The 12,273-nt window shown below is 45.3% G+C and overlaps 1 protein-coding gene across 9 annotated transcripts in view; it reads left to right on the top strand.

The window, feature by feature from the left end:
* CHEK2 (checkpoint kinase 2) overlaps nt 1-12,273 on the top strand; it is a 322,684-nt gene that overhangs the window by 19,444 nt on the left and 290,967 nt on the right. For 2 of the 9 annotated variants that reach the window (XM_086943157.1, XM_086943153.1), the window contains exons 2-3: nt 10,972-11,088; nt 11,847-12,001. The gene's annotated coding sequence lies outside the window, so the exon portion shown is untranslated. Of the gene's footprint in view, nt 1-10,971; nt 11,089-11,846; nt 12,006-12,273 lie in introns of all 9 variants that reach the window. The other 7 variants (XM_086943159.1, XM_086943156.1, XM_086943154.1 and 4 more) reach the window with 5 other exon arrangements.

Genomic DNA, 12,273 nt, shown 5'->3' with positions numbered 1-12,273 from the left:
AGTTCACAAATACTTTCTAGGCGGACATTTTACTGGTCTACCTCTGTAAATTCTTCTTCATTCATTAATCCTGTAAATATGCATTAATGCAAGGACATGCAATTTTCTTTAAAAATTAGACACCTAATTAGGTCAGCTAAACCAAGACCCTTTTGTTTTTCATTAAAATTCTCCCTCTCCCTTCACCCCCTCCCCAATGTGTGCTTTTTGAGACCAAAAGTTTTTTTTGCCAATGTTTGTTATAATAGTGAGGACCCGACAGCTACCACAACAATAATGGTTTATAAAAACCTTGTCAAAACATGACCCGCATTGACAAAATCAAAATTCTGACCATCAATGTCTGACCTTTTGGCTTTGCCAATGCTTGTCTATTTTCATAATCTTGTTGAAACTGGTTACACTGATTCCATTATGAATAGTTTGGGAAATTTAGCAAAACATTTTTTTCCTAGTTGCATTTTTTGTGAACATTTAATTTGAAAGCAGAGGAAAATCAATCTTGCTTTCAAGCTTCTTTAGATATCTGTATCTAAACAGAGCATTGTATGTAGCCTCTAATTGCTGAACTTTACAAATGTGTGAATACAGTTTTTTACTGGAACCACGGTCAGTGGTGCAGTACGAGCTTACATTTCCTTAAAGCACTCACTCTAATAATAAACAGTTTGCCTTAAAGAACTATGGGGCCTATTAGGATGGCGGGCAGACTTTTGTCCGCCCGCCACCCTAGCGGTGCTGGGACCATCCGGCAGTGGTGCGGTGGTCCCGCACCAGCGATTAGGATGCCACTGTGGCGGTGGCATCCTCCATTCCAGCATTGTGGCGGGTGGTGCTTACACCGCTGCCCGCCCCAATGCTGGGAATGCACTGTGTGCATTGTCATGCACAAGGTGACTGGCACCGCAAGGTGCCTGCCACCGTGTCCATGACAATGCAGGGGGGTACCATAGGTAACCCCCATGTGCACTCCTCCAATACCCTGGGGGCCTGCAACGGACCCCCGAAAGCAAAATCTGCATGCCTTTCCATGGTGGCAACGCTGCTATGGAAAGGCTGCTTCCCGCTCCCATGCTAATATGGAAGGCGCTGTCTAGCAGACACCCGCCACCATTTTATAGCTCCTTTTCCGCCTGGTCGACCAGCGGGTAACCGGCGGACGGTCTTTCCATTCGCCGGGGTCCCCCCGCCATACTAATATGGTGGGGGGAATGGGTGGCGGGCGGGGTAGGATGTAGGGCGGTTCGCCACTGCCATGTGGGCGGTGGCGATCCGCCCAACATCCGAATAGACCCCTTAGTATTTAATTTTGAAGTGATTAACATACAGATACAAATTCTAACTTAACTGCAGGCAATGCCCTTTCTAGATCCTAAATGTGATAATGTAAACTGGCAGCCAAAGATTTTGTGAAGCAAGGGGTTGGTCCTACTTGTCCCAAGAACATAATAAATATGAAAACTTGTTGCCCTTGACCCCAAACAATATGTACTGAGCGTCGGGCTATAGGAATTCCACACTCCATTCATTTAGTGATGGTATATCCTTCAATTCCATCTTAACACAGTTAAAATGATATGCAGTGGATGTGGGCCTATCCGCCCCATATACAGTCCCCAATTTAATTATATCCATTAATCCTCCAATCACAGGGTCTATCACTCAGCATCTGTAGACCACAATTTGAATTTGACTGCATGGAACAGTTGGGCCAATTTGCCCAAATGTGGCTCTCTGGTGGGTGCCAAAAGTCGCACACATGGATTCTCCTCGCCTCACATCATGCGGAATTGGAGCAGCTTCTCCTGTGATTGTCGTATTTATGAATATAAATAAATTGGGTATTGTATAGGGGGCTGCTTGGCCCAAATCGTTGGCATGCCATTCTTAACTGTGTTAAGCGTGAATTGAAGGATATACCATCCTTAAATGAATGGGACTATTACAATAAATGTGCAGTGCAGAAATCCACAGTTGTGGACTGACACAATGGTTGTCTCCGGAGTAACGTGTGATATGTTTGGGAATGAAAATAAAATTAAGTATTGACAATATTTTAAATTGAACCTTTTTTCCTCATGTTCATATTTATTGTGGTGCACTCTTACCTTTGATTGGATTATATCTTTTGATCTAAGGGTTGCATCTTGACAGCAGGGCTTTGTAGCGAGTGCATGCAGACTACATTGCCCTCACCTGTCCAAGCCGCTCCTGGACACACCCATGGACCCTTTTCCTGCAATTCCTGCAAGTTCGACGGCACCAAGAACAACTCCTCATCTACGAACACACAACAGATATCCGACCCCAACCACCTACAATGCATCCTGCTCAACACCCGCTCGGTCCACAGGTACGCCATTGACCTCTGGAATCTACTAGACCCCATCTCTCCGGACGTCGCCTTCCTAACAGAAACATGGATGAACGCCACATCAGCCCCAGACATCACCATTGCCATCCCGGAAGGCTATAAGATCATTCGCAAGGACCGTACCGGACACACAGGAGGAGGCATCGCTATCGTCCATAAGAAATACATCCGCATCTCAATCAGCTCAGACGTCAATCTCGCCAACTCTGAACACCTTCACTTCCAGATCCACACCGACCCCAAGACCACACTCAGAGGCACCCTCCTTTACAGGCCACCAGGACCCCGCTCACAATTTAGTGAAGACATCACTCCACACGCGCTCCCCTCCGAGGATTACATCCTTTTGGGAGACCTCAACTTTCACCTTGAAAAGAACAACGACCGCAACACAACCACCCTTTTGGACAACCTCGCCAACCTCTGACTTAAACAACTTGTCACTACCCCCACCCACATCGCAGGTCACACACTCGACCCTATCTTCACCTCCAGCAAACATGTCTCCTTCAGCCACACCACAGCTCTCCTTTGGACTGACCACAGCTGCGTTCACTTTACCTACAACAAGCCCACATCCAACAACCACCCCCAACCCACTCTGCAAAGAAACTGGAACAAAATCACCATCGACCAGATCTCCTCATCGCTTCTTCAAAACTCCCCAGCCCACTCCTCTAACCCAGACCAAGCAGCCACCAACTTCACCCAATGGTTATCCAACAGCGCCGACATCCTAGCACCACTGAAAAAACGACACATCAAACTAGGCAGCAAGAAGGCCTCCTGGTTCAACGATGATCTCAAGAAATCCAAGAAAACTCTGCCGCTCCCTTGAGAAGGCCTGGAAAAAAGACCCAACCACCAGCACCAAGGACGCCTTCAAAAACGCCACCCGCATACACCACCAACTGATCCGGAATGCTAGAAAGCCGCTTTCAAGGACCGACTAGATGACAACGCCCACAACAGCAAGGAATTATTCAACATCGTCAAGGAATTTACCAACCCCTCAGCCAACTCCAACGACATCACCCCCTCTCAAGCCCTCTGCGACTCCCTAGCCTCATTCTTCCACAACAAAATTGCAGACATCCACAACAGCTTCGACAACCGACCCGAAGACCAACCCCCTGCAGGACCCCCACCCCCCCTGAATATCCTCAATGACTGGAAGCCAATCTCCACTGAGGACACCATCCGTCTGATGAACTCTATCCACTCAGGATCCCCCACAGACCCTTGCCCTCACCACACCTTCGAGACGTCATCAACTGCTCCCTCAACTCCGCAACCTTCCCGGAAAGTTGGAAACATGCCGAACTCAGCGCCCTCCTGAAGAAACCCACAGCTGACCCCACCGAACTCAAAAATTACCGAACTCAAAAATTACCGCCCTATCTCACTCCTCCCATTCCCGGCCCAAGTCATCGACGAAGCGGTCAACAACCAGCTCGCCGCATTCCTCGAAACCAACAAATCCCTCGACTCCTCACAATCCGGCTTCCGAGCCAAGCACAGCACTGAAACCGCCCTCATCGCAGCAACAGACGACATTAGAACTCTTCTGGACAATGGAGACACAGTCGCCCTCATCCTCCTCGGCCTCTCCGCAGCCTTCGACACGGTCTGTCATAGCACCCTTTTATAACGCCTCAGAAACGTCGGAATCCAAGGAAAAGCACTGGAATGGATCACCTCGTTCTTCACCGGAAGAACCCAGAGAGTCCGCCTTCCACCATTCAAGTCAGAGGCCACTGAAGTCATCTGCGGCGTACCACAAGGATCTTCACTCAGCCCCACCCTCTTCAACGTATACATGAGCCCCCTCACGGTCATCGCACGCCAACACAACCTCAACATCATCTCCTACGCCGACGACACTCAACTGATCCTATCACTCACCAGAGACCCTAACACTGCCAAAACCAACCTGCATGAAGGAATGAAAGAAGTAGCCGAATGGATGAAGCACAGCCGTCTGAAACTGAACTCAGACAAAACAGAAGTCCTCATCCTAGGCACCTCCCCCTCCGCCTGGGATGACTCTTGGTGGCCAGAGGCCCTTGGAAAAGCACCCATCCCGACGGACCACGCACGGAACCTGGGCGTCATCCTGGATTCCTCACTCTCGATGAACAGACAAGTCTACGCCGTTTCTTCATCTTGCTTCAACATTCTTCGCATGCTCAGAAAAACATTTCGCTGGATCCCCACCGAAACTAGAAAAACAGTCACCCACGCTCTGGTCACGAGCCGACTGGACTACGGAAACACACTATACGCAGGTACTACCGCAAAACTCCAGAAAAAACTCCAACGCATCCAGAACGCTTCAGCCAGGCTCATATTAGACATCCCGCGTAAAGAACACATCTCTGGTCACCTGAAAAGCCTCCACTGGCTCCCCGTCAATAAGAGGATTACTTTCCGGCTCCTAACCCACGCACACAAAGCACTCTACGAAATCGGACCCGAATGCCTCAACACACGACTGTCCTTCTACACCCCCTCCCGCCAGCTACGATCCTCCAACCAGGCCCTTGCCACTGTACCGCGCATCAACAAAACCACCATGGGAGGTAGATCCTTCTCCTACCTGGCAGCTAAAACCTGGAACTCATTTCCCACTCGCCTTCGCCTTACTCAGAACCACCTAGCATTCAGAAAGCAACTTAAAACGTGGATATTTGACAAGTAAGTCCCCACCCTTCTTCAAGCGCCTTGAGACCCTCTGGGTATGTAGCGCGCTATACAAATTTATTGACTTGACTTGACTTGACACTGGAACATGAAGTAGGTTCGGTTGTTCAGGGTATGCCACCTTGCTTCTTTGTTATATTGGGAAAGACTATGTTTGGCCTTTTTAAAAAATTCTTTGAGGTGCATAGCATCATTATTATATGACGTTTGGATGCACTAAAAAACACACATACATCAAGCACACAAATACTAGTCGGGTGGCATGCTGCATCAAGTACAAGAGTCTAGTGCAATTTTTTTAGACACCCCTTCATTTATATAGACCAGTGTTTTCCCAAGGTATTGAGCCGATTTTTGCTGGGTTGTGAAAGTGCAAACATAAACAAAGATGCCTTTAAATCCTGCATTATCATGTCACTTTGGTGCATGTCAAAGACCGAGATCACATATCATACTATGTCTTCTGACTCATTTCTGTGGGAACGCTTTGTGCAGGATTCTGGTGGCAGTGAAGAGGTGTCCTATCCCCTGTTAGCCCACAGGCTTCAGGAGGGGACTCCTAGTCCCAAGGAGTGTAACACCAGGCTGGTGCTTTCGAGCGTTGTTTGGCTATGGGCGGGGCTGTGCTAACATTGCGCTTAAAAGCACTGCACTCCCCCGTGGCGCAGTACGACTTGTGCAGGACTCTTGTGGCAGTGAAGGGGTGTCCTAGCTCCTGTTAGCCCGTAAGCTTCAGGAGGGTCCCTCCAAGTCCAAAGGAGTATAGAGCCGGGCAGGCGCAATCAAGCCTCTCTCGGCTGCACTTACATCGCACTACAAAGTGCTGTGCATGCCATGCTGAGCGCGCCCGGGCGGGCCCTTCCATTCCCAGAGGAGGCTGGCAAGAGCCCTCCATCTTGGTTCTAGAGTCTGGACATGTGCACTAGTCTTGAAAGTTTACATTGACTGCCCCGATTGATGTTCCTATTGCCACCACACAGTTCGTGAGTTGGTCGTTGGAGCAATGGACGCTTTTCCCAGGATTCTTTTCTTGAGCTACAGTGGCTCACCTAAACATACATTTTTGTAGTGGCGTCCAGCGTGCATCTGTAGGCGAGCGGCAAGCCATTGACTCTTTGGGGTTGTTTGTTTGTATTGTATGGGAGTCACACTTGACAGTGGCCTCTAAGTATAGCTGATGGGGATTTCTCTCCTCACCTTATTCAACTTGATGGGGAAAAACAAATCACCTGTGCATGCTTTGAAGTCCCAACCTCAGCCCAACACAACTATGGATGTATTTTTTCCTCGAGCGATGGGCAATCTTGATAAGGAGATCCAGTTGGAGGAGCAATGCCTTTCTCTCTACACTTCTACTTCTCCGCTTCCGAAACTGTCTGTGTCCTGTCTTTTAGGCTCTTTATCTGGAGGCTCAGAGCTTGTGATGCTGCCTGGTTTAGAGAATGGTCAAGAAGAGCAGCCCCTGGCTATGAATATTGTCATAGCCCCTTCTTTAGTCTCTACATTCCCCTCGGGACCTGAAGTTATGAACATCCCCTTTAATCCCCTGTTTATGCGCAGGGTGACACTTAACCTAGTACAACGGTGTCTTGAGTGTGCAGCCCTGTTACAATCCCTGTTTAAGGGGAGTCACTTCAGTCCCTTTGGTTTGAGAGGGGCAGCGGGGTTTGAAGGGGAGTTCTGATGGTCCTTATGACCTTATGACTCTGTGCAAAACCAAATGGCAATGGACCGAGCCGTTGCTTCTAGGTGCAAGATGGAGGTATTTCACTCTATTGCAGTCAACCCTAATTTGGCCCTGGAAGCCATGCGTTACGTTTTTGTGTTGAGTAAGGTACCCTCTCCCTCCTCCCCCCCCCCCCCCCCCCAACTCCCCCCCCCCCCCCCCCCCCCCCCCCCCCCCCCCCAACATGGAAATATGGAAAGTTTCAACCAGTTGAAAAACAAGGTGACCTATTGGCTGGATTCGCATTTCACCTTGGCGACCCAGTCTGGTCGATGGATTAATATGGTTCTGAGGGTTGAGTGGACTGGAGTAGGAAAGAAAACCTTGGAGAGCGATTGTATGATTAGTAACTTCAATATGCCCTTTATTGCTGGAAGACTCTCGGTCTCAAAGGGCAAAGTGGGACCTGGTTACCTTTGTATCTCTGGTGATAAAGGGAAAGCTTAATGTGATAAACTAAGGGGCCCCCCTCTTTCCAGGATATAACATTTGCCTCCGTTGGTCGCTCAAAGCTGAAAATATTGAATATTTACAATGCTCAACCCCATCCAAATGATGCAAGTAACATTCAGGCCTTGGGGTCGCTACTAAGAAAATTGCAGGATTCTAACACACTTGCAGTGGACATTATGGTGGCACCTATGTGGGGATCCCGGTGAGATGGTGGCAACAGGAGCGGGGTCATATGTTACTGTCGGGCCATCCAATCGAGCATTCACACCAAGGTTTGTTATTAAAGGCACTGCTGAGTGAGTTTATTCTAGTGTTTACCTTGAAGATTTCCTCTACTGTGAGCATTATACATCCTACTTTTCTTGGGCAGGGTGGTGAGACATTTATTGACTTTATTTGTGTCTCCGCTTCACTTTTCTCACTTATTATTAAGGCAGAAATACATACGAGTCACTTCAGTGATCACAACCCAGTGTGTATACTTTTAGGTTGGGCCTCCAAGGTTCAAAAGTGCCCCGATGGATCGGGTGGTATCACCACATTTATGTTGCTGGGGAGGAGATTGAGGTGGTCTCAGTTACATCCTGATATATTCTATAGATCATTGTCTGCAACGCATTCAAAATGCGGCTGCTGGAGCCTTAATACGCCTGCCTCGTTTCAGTTCTACCTCCAGAACTATCCGGAAACTCCACTGGCTTCCTGTAGCCCAGCGGATACAGTTTAAGGTCTTGTGTATCTCATTTAAAATCTTAAAACAGTCGACCCCTAAAATGCTGGGGCCATTGCTGAAGATGTATGAGCCTACGCGGGCCCTACGTTCAGCTGGCCAGAATCTGGTTTGAGATCCCCCGGTTCAAGCGAAGCAGAGCCGGTGGACATTCCTTCCGCTTCTTAGCATCAAAATTATGGAATACTCTACCAGCCCATATTCGAGAAATATCAATTCAGGAAAGCCATCAAAACTCATTTATTCCCTTAAAATAATCTTTGTGTCTTTTCTGTTCTCAGTTTTGTTTTACTCCGGATTAACGCCGGGACGCCCCTTTGCTGGGGCAGCTGTGCGCTTTATAAATCTCATAACATAACATATACCTGTTGGGAAAATTAATTTAGAGTATTTCTATGAGATAGCAGCTTGCCTGGGGAAGTATTGGTGGCTCGTGATGTTCTCTCTAATTTGGAGTCCTGTGGCCTGGAAGCCCAAGTGCCTCTGGGCAATAGGTACAGGCCCAGATGGTTTGATAATGGTTGTAACCTGGCGAAGAAAGCAGCTTATGTATGCCAAGCCTAGAGATCCCACTCTCGTAAAGAATTGTTGTTTACAATACAAAACCGAGTTTGTGAGGAGCAATAATGTTTAAGGGATGTGGCATGGGAAAACTGCCTTAAGCCTGTACCCTAAAAAAAAGTTTAATATTTTGTAAATTAGTAAATAGTCCATTTCTAACCTCGGAATAGTGAAAAAAGTCCGAGATTAGGCTGTTAACGGCAAGGTATAACTCCATATCATCCCTAGAAGTAGTTAGAGACCGTACAAGCTGAATTCTTATTCCAGAATAAAAGCAGAAAAAGTTTTGACACGTGTCCGGTGGAGGCATTACGGACATCGGGGATAAGGCAGTGCCTCTACTAGCAGAGAGGTTACAGCAGGGGGAGTTGGTGGTGACTATCTCTCCAAGGAGATAGCTGTATACTAATGCACACCTCATATATATTGGAGGTATTTGCTATGTATTTTAAAACATTCTATAACTCACAGCAGGCAGATAATCGTCTGCTGGAGGAACAGTTTTTGACATAAGTGAAACTGCCTAAGATAAATGTGGTTACATTGGATGAGTTAGAAGGGGAGATAACGACAAAGGAGACGCCGACCATGATGGAGGATATGCAAAGTGGAAAATCAACTAGGGAGAATGCATTTCCTATAGATTTCTATAAAATCAATGAAGCATGAATGGCAGTGGTCCTTCAACAGCTATTTAAAGAAGCAGAGAAGGAGTTTGTTAGACAAGAATTTTAATAAGGCAATTATTAATATACTTCCCAAACCTGGGAAAGACACTTTAGACTGTTCAGGATGCTGTCCTGTGTCCTTATTAAAAACATGTGAAAATATTAGGCATAGTTTTGGCTAATAGACTTAAAAGGGCGATTGCCTGTCTAAAACACCTGCAAATGGGATTTGTGACAGGACATTCAAGTGACAATACGCAGACGCTTTCACACACCTTGTAGTAGGTTGGAACGACCTAGATCAAAAGTTTGCCTGCTGGCTTGACACCGAAAGGTGTTTGACTGTGTTGAATTGGTATACTTATTACGAACAATGGGAAGAGCAGGTGTCTGACCCCCTTTCCTTTATTTTAAAGGTACTATGTTTGTATGAAGTATCAACAAGGAGAATCCATTACTGTTAGATAATTTTCATATTGAGTGAGGGATGACACAGGGATCCTCTTTTTCCCAATTACTTTTCTTATTGTGCGTTGAACCATTAGTAGGAGCTATACGGCCGTAGGACAGGGTGCAGGGATTGTGTAAAATGGGCACAACCCAAAAGACATTCCTACATGCTGAAGACATTTTACTTTGTCTGTTCCAGTCTATTGACTAGACAGAATATTTCCCCCATTATTCAGGATATAAAATTAATTGGACAGAGAGCAAGGTACTGCTTCTTGCATCATGTACAGGAAAAGAAGCAATTGTGAATTGCCCCTTCAAGTGTGTGCGAAAGAATGTGAAGTTTGTATATTAATACTAGGTTCCTTGACATGGTCAGAGATAATATCACCCACATATCAAGAGATGGGTCGCACCGAGCCTGTCCATGTGAGGGAGGGTACGTGTTGTTAAAATGAACGCTTTTAATATGCTTTCTGAATTCTGCCTATGATCATTCCTATGAAAAGACTGAGGGACGTAGGTGCAGCTTTTAAACCATTCATTTAAGGGGTGGGGGTAAAAATTGTGATTTAAGATGGCTAAATAGCATTTTTCTTTTGTTTTGTGGGGTGAGGATACCTCAGACGTACTCTTGTTACTAGGTCCTTTTACTTGAATATTTCATCCAGGAGAATTGGTTCCAACATGGTTATCGATAGAGAAAAACTTACTGCACACACACAAAAACATGGAGCTCATATTTGGTTGCACTGGAGCTCTAAACGGGTTATAACCTTAAAGAATTTAAACAGGTCCTTAGCAGAAAACATAGCCAGCCCTGCCAAAAATGTTCCAGCAGTCCCACAGTACAGGTGCATACGATAAGTAAGGGGCTGTGGGGCTTGGTGTCAGGAGCCCATCCTCATTTAAAGCCTGCTTGATAGCCTGCACTCTATGGGAAAAATGCCAGAATGGCCTTTCCAGCCCCGAAGTTAAGGTCCAAGTCTAGATTGTTTTAAAAACACGTGCTAGTCACTGTTAAAAAGGTTTGAAGAGGTGAGTGACACTTGTCGGTGTTTAAGCTCTATGCTGTCTGCCCCTGGCAGTATCTGCTTTAGGTCTTTCAAGCTACTTTTATTTCAGGACCATACGTTTTCTAGTACTGGCTTTTTGCATCCAGTCTGTATAGGTTTGTGTTGCATTATATTCACTTCCTTTAGAAGCAAGTACAAGTAGATTTCATTGTTGTGATAAAGTGTGAAGGTTGTCACTCCTATATTTGTTTAGAACAACACTTTTCATCTTATTTTTTTTCCATGCTTAGATAACCATTATGCTGTCAGGAGTTTGATATGATCAACAATTTTGTCTATCCGCCACCGTATCGTATCCTCTGTCTGATTCATATGTGCTCGTGACCCTGGAACTTTGGTATCATCAGGTACGTTCTGTTCTATAGCGTGTCTTCTTATATGATCAGTCTATAGTGGCAGAGCACAAATAGTGGACATTATGTTGCTTCATAATATACATAATTATCAATAACGTTTTCTTTGTTATTTACAAATTTGGCTTGTTAGTTTAACTCTTAACGGAATGACCACAGTTGGAGCGGTTCCTGGAAAGTAACTAAGCGGTTTTCACAGTTTCTTGATTGGCAGTTCTTTATTTAGTCCTTCTGTTATTTTCTTTTAACCTGATCCATGAAGTGTTACCCACATTGACAGTACCAATCCAGATTTTCTTGTAATGATTTTGCTCTTAACATATTTGTTCACCCCAAAACATTTCAGCTATTTGGTATCCCAAGGAAAATGTCAAATTCATTTCCGCAATCCTTAAATGTAATAATCTTGGCAGATTTTGTCTACAAATCCCCAGTAATATTGAAGTGCACTGCATTCCATTATAATGTGTAAGTCATCAATATCAGAGGTAGCACATGGTGGACATTCTCAGGTTCCGAAATTGGTGAAATGTGAAGATTCTGCTCTTTCATACACCTCATTTTACAGTAGTATGGATTTCCTTCACCCTTACTTTCCAGTGGACAACATGGGAAATTATTTTATTTCTGTTTGAAAAGGTGTTGGCAGTATTTGCTGAACAATCAACTAGTTTTACAGTACTGGTAATGTTTTATATGTCTTTATGTTGTTGACTATTTTTTCATTGTTTGCTTTCTTTATTTGGTTGTAGGGATTCCTGAGAACTACATTGCTTACATATGCAAGATTTGCTTTTAGCAGTAACCTAAACTACTTGTATTTACATTTTCCCAGAGCAGCTGAGGATCCCAACAGTGGGAAATTAACCAACTTGGATGTTGTATCTTGGGTAGCTTCATTATATTGGTCCGTGAGTATATGTAATAAGTTTTTTTTCTTTAAGTCTTACCTTGGTTGAACACTTTGGCTTAAAAATGTAAAGGTGTTATCTTGTAATTAACAAAGGAAGGCAAGCTGTTACTTGCAACATTTCCGAATTATGCTTGTGTGTTCTCTTGCAAGTCATTAAATACCTTGCATGTTAGCCAGTATATAAGAGAAAAGAGTGATGGAATGCCTGAATTAATCCCAGTTGCTAGATATTAATAGAGAACTCTTTCCAGTCCAATCATTTTTTC

Source organism: Lissotriton vulgaris, chromosome 11 (genome assembly GCF_964263255.1).
Source record: "Lissotriton vulgaris chromosome 11, aLisVul1.2, whole genome shotgun sequence".
NCBI classification, from domain to species: domain Eukaryota; kingdom Metazoa; phylum Chordata; class Amphibia; order Caudata; family Salamandridae; genus Lissotriton; species Lissotriton vulgaris.
Note: the sequence above shows the minus strand (reverse complement) of the source record. Positions and strands in the feature narration are given on the sequence as shown.